The sequence below is a fragment of the Magallana gigas genome, chromosome 6 (assembly GCF_963853765.1).
Source record: "Magallana gigas chromosome 6, xbMagGiga1.1, whole genome shotgun sequence".
NCBI lineage: Eukaryota > Metazoa > Mollusca > Bivalvia > Ostreida > Ostreidae > Magallana > Magallana gigas.
In genome coordinates, this window is record NC_088858.1 from 42,455,498 (window position 1) to 42,460,636 (window position 5,139).

Here is a 5,139-nt window from a genome sequence, read left to right on the forward strand (position 1 = left end):
AATGTAATTTAAATAAATTTGAATTTTGCAGGGGGGATCTGGATCCCCCTAGCTGACACCCCCCCCCCCAAAAAAAAAGATCCATGCATGTAATCGGCGACAATCAAAGCCGTGCATTTTTTCATTTTATTTTTTACCTAAATCAATAATTGGTAAATGAAATATATTTTAAAACACATTCTCTTTCAAAATTGCTGTTTATTTTTTTGAAAGTATTCCTCAACATTGCTGTTAGTTTTTAAGAAAGGACAAGCACAAAACTCTTACCCTCACCCCCTTCTTAATAAACAAATACTCAAACAACAATACATGAACAAAAATGTAAATTCCTAGATTTTGAGTGTTGATCACAACAACAAATACATAGATTTTCAAACATTTATTATTCATTTTTCAAGGGAATATTGAAAAAATAACTCATAGTCAGGAAACTGTAAACAAATAAATAATGGTTTAAATAAATAATATTTGCATATGAACATTAATTTTGACTGTTTAAGTTTTAAATATCATTGCTAATAATTTTAAAAAAAACACCAAGAGTTGCAAAATCCTTAGCTCAGATTCAACATATAAATACATGTTCTAAGATTAGGTTTGTATATGTATAATTAACATATATAATCATGTTGATATTTCTGTTTGGAGGTTATCAATGCACATAATTGTTTTCCTCATACAAAATTATGCCGATGGTCTCCACATAGGAAAAGCTGGGTAACAGGCAGGAACATAGGGAGGTAGAACCAGCCAATTCACCAATTGATACAGATGGTCTCACGCATAAGCCTACAAAGTTGAACATACCGGTATTAACATTATATATTTTAGCACTTGCACTTTACAACAGTATAAACTAAACAATGTCAAATGACGAAAAATGAACTTTCACCCTGAGAAATCTTTTTTGATAAAATACAACCCTATGAGCAAAGAGTTGCATGTAGCCTCTGTGAAAAAACACACCGTTACATAGAAGAATAATTGGAAATGCCACTTGGACATTTACATGTACATATATTTTATGTTCTTTCTTCCTAAATTTTGATTTCTTTATATATTAAATATAAATATATATTATTATTAACATTACAGATTTTCTTGTGGCAATTAACAAATGTTCCCAATATACTAAATAAAATCAAGAGAACTTAATACTCCAAGATGACTTAGATATAAATGTTTACAATAGCAGAAAGAACCCCCCCCCCCCCCCCTCCTATTAAAACAATCTTTATCGTCAAGGGATAATGCTAAGCAATCAATGTTTGCGATATAGTGCATACTCTCAAAGCAAGTTTAATTACATTTCCAGCAGAATGAAAACACACAAATACATACAGTGTAGTCTCCACCCACAGAAAATATATATGTAAGGCACTGTATTTTTAAATCTTACCAAAAACATGTTAAATGCAATTGGATAAATTCAACTTAGGGGCTGAAGCAGTTGATTGTAATGAGTCACTGGAGCATACATCATATGGAATCAAACACCATGACACAGGTACCCCGCATCTTTCACCTCTTCTACACAACACAAGTAGTATAGGAGTCTACAAATGAAATACATGTATAAGGTACAGCGTAAATGAAATCATAAAAATTACCAGTTATTTAGACTTGAACTCAAATTTTATGCAGCGATACAAGTAATAGTTGATTAGTATGAAGTCTTTGAGGCTGGCGATCAGCTAATAAAAGTGTGAAAAACAAAAAATAGCACCTCTTATTTTGAAACCTCAAGGCTATCACTCTTTTTCTTTCTAGATTATGTATTCCGGTCAATTAAAACAAATAAAGTCAAAATTTTACAGTGCACTACATAAAAGCTTTGAATCGACATAGCCGCCTTAACTTCAGATAAGTCTCAACCAAATGTTTTGACTGACCCCTGTCATTGAAAGCAGGGTGTACAGTAATTGCATGATGCGAGTTGAATGAAGGGGATGACAATCTAGTTGTAGCTATTAACAATGTAATGTTACCTAACAAAGATAACTGTATTGCTTTGAAAAAAATCTTTAATTGTCTGCAAGGACAGTCAATGCGCCTGACAAATAATTTCATTTAAAAATTGTTCTGATGTTAAAAAACCTGATCATGTTGATATTTAAGATGACACGGGTACCCCGCACCTTTCATTTAAAATTGTTCTGATAAATTAAACATGTTAAACAACCTGCATGATCATGTTGATAGTTAAGACTGGTCAGCAAAACAATACAATATTAGAGACTCAGAGGTAATAATTCTCACAACAATTAACCTATCTTGTATCATCTTTTTTTTTATTCTAGACCATAATTTTACATATACTGGTAATATAAATTATGACACACTGTTATATTGAAATTAATTCTAAATAAATATTAAGACTATTTAATTTCAATGTAAACAAGCTAAGCAGTGACATTTTCATTTGAAGCCACATGGATCAGCAGTCAGGCTTCAGGATCATGAAGCAATCTTAGACTTAAGTCAAAAATTGTACACTGTCTTAACGCCTCTAGATTGAAATCACTGACAAAATTGAAATGCTACTAACATTGTCTTGATATAGATTTGTCAATTACAAATTTTAATCGATATTTTATGATGAACAATAATATTATGGTTGCCTGAAATTTTGACTTAGTCTAATATTCCTTCATGATCCTGAAGCCTGAGGTGATACTTTATGGCAATTTGTCAGAGTAAAAATGATTTCTTTTAATTAATTGGTACACATGCAAAAATTAAAATATTGATTATATACTAGTCCATGTAAATATACCAACACAGTCTAAAACAGTGGCACTACTTATCATCTACATTGATACATGTAAGGCGTCGCTGATAAATAATCAATGTGGAACTGGAAGGTTGTGCATTCAGGTAAAATCTGATGTCATGGGGAAAAGCTGATAAATCGCCATCGACATTTATTTGTCCAAGACGTTTTCAACAAGTTGGATTTAAATACTCTTTAAATATTTTTTAAAATAATAAGTTATATGCAATTAAAGTATAGATATACATAATCATTTGTGTAACAAAATGACATGCTAGTGCTTTGAAAAGTAATAAAACTTCATAATTATTTACAACATGTGGTCGTATGAAAACACATAACGTTATCGATCCGTACATCACTTTGTTGTTTCAGCACACAATAAGTACTGCGTTTACATTCTTTATCATACTGTTTGCGTTAGTTTATGAAATGATTTGACCAATACTTACCATATCTCCTGCATAGTTCGACATCCACACGCATAGTATCAATCCACAACATCTCGGCGCACATGTTTACATCCATGTCTGCCATTTTGCTACCAGCTAAAAATAGTCGACACGTCACGGATCGATACAAGCGTCGGAAGGGAGCGGATCGGAACCAAACGACAATTAATGTTTTCATTGAAAATAAGTAAATAAAGATCATTATTGCACAATGAGGGGTTTAATATTTGATTTAACTCTCTTCAACAAGAAATTAAATCCAAAAACTAATCAACTACCATTAATAGATGCTATTTACCATGTTTACGTTAAATTACATATCTAATGAATATTCATGAGTTCAAAGTTGATCAAAATAAGCCCCGCCTCCAAATTCCAGCCTTAACTGTGCTGCGTACCCTGGGTATGGGATAAGGAGCAACAAAGTGCATTTGAGACACTTATCAGTAAGTTGACCAATCCACCTATTCTCAGCTATGCAGATTTTTCTAAACCATTCATCTTGAATATTGATGCCTCCACTGAAGGTTTAGGTGCTGTTCTCTATCAGAACCAGAATGGTTTAGAGCATGTAATTGCATAAGGCAGTTGTAGTTTTAAACCTAGTGAAAAGTTGTACCCAGCACATAAACTAGAGTTTTTGTGTTTAAAGTGGGCAGTGGTAGATAAGTTTAAAGACTATCTGTACAACAATTCTTTTGAAGTTAGAACGGACAATAATCCGTTGACTTATGTCACAACTTCTGCAAAACTCGATGCTACAGGTCACCGCTGGCTTGCTGCTTTGAGCAATTACAATTTTAAGATATATTACAGATCTGGAAAATCAAATCAAGACGCAGATGGATTGTCCAGGCGTCCATACAATCTACAGATATTTCCAGAGGCTGTCAAAGCAGTATGTCAAGCAGCTCAGATTGACCGGGAAATTCTGCCACTTGCTGAGAGTTTGGTCATTACAGATACTGGACAATTAGGTGAAGAGTTACCTGAACTAGAATCACAAGAGTTGTCCACAGTCAACTGGCAACAAGAGCAAGATGATGATCCAGTTATTGGTAGGCTCAAGATTTTACTTGAATCAGATTACAAGATAGATTTTGATAGTTTACAGCAAGAAAGTTTAGCGATTCAAAAGTTTTGGAGAGAAAAGAAAAATTTTGAATTGAGGAAAGGTATACTAGTCAGAAATACTGTGATTGATGGAATCAAGGTACAACAAATAGTACTACCTGAGAGTATGAAAGCTTTAGTTTTAAAAGGATTACTTGATGATGTAGGTCATCAAGGTCGTGAGAAAACCAGTTGGCTTGTGAAACAAAGATTCTACTGGGTCGGTATGGATGCAGATATCAAGGACAAGGTAGGGCAATGTGGTCGTTGTATAAGGAGCAAGACCAGAGAAAATCCTTAATCAGAACTTGTCAACATTGTAACATCCGGACCAATGGAGTTGATTTGTATTGATTTCCTATCACTTGAAAAGTCCAAAGGCAACATTGAAGACATACTAGTAATTACAGATCATTTTACTAAGTATGCAATAGCTATCCCTACTCGGAACCAGAAAGCATTAACAACAGCGAGAGCATTGTACGAAAAGTTTATTTGCTACTATGGTTTTCCCGAGAGAATTCACTCAGATCAGGGACGGAATTTTGAGAGTCGACTGATCAAAGAGCAATGTAACGTCGCTGGGGTAAGTAAGAGTAGGACGACACCCTACCACCCCATGGGAAATGGCGTAGTGGAGCGATTCAACCAAACACTAATAAAGATGTTGGGAACTTTGGAGTATCACCAACAAGAGGACTGGAAGTCCTATGTGCCACCTCTTGTTCAAACATATAATGCTACCAAGCAAGATACCACAGGGTATTCCCCTCATTACCTTATGTTTGGTTGGCACCCTAA

The 5,139-nt window shown here is 34.1% G+C and overlaps 1 long non-coding RNA gene across 1 annotated transcript; it reads right to left on the minus strand.

Moving 5' to 3' along the window:
- Positions 1 to 364: 364 nt before the first annotated feature.
- On the minus strand, positions 365 to 3,450 carry LOC136276532 (uncharacterized). The gene is made up of 3 exons (XR_010715021.1): positions 3,226 to 3,450; positions 1,400 to 1,556; positions 365 to 789 (listed from the first exon to the last, which is right to left on the minus strand). It is a non-coding gene; the product is annotated as an uncharacterized lncRNA (long non-coding RNA).
- Between the last annotated feature and the right edge of the window lie 1,689 nt (positions 3,451 to 5,139).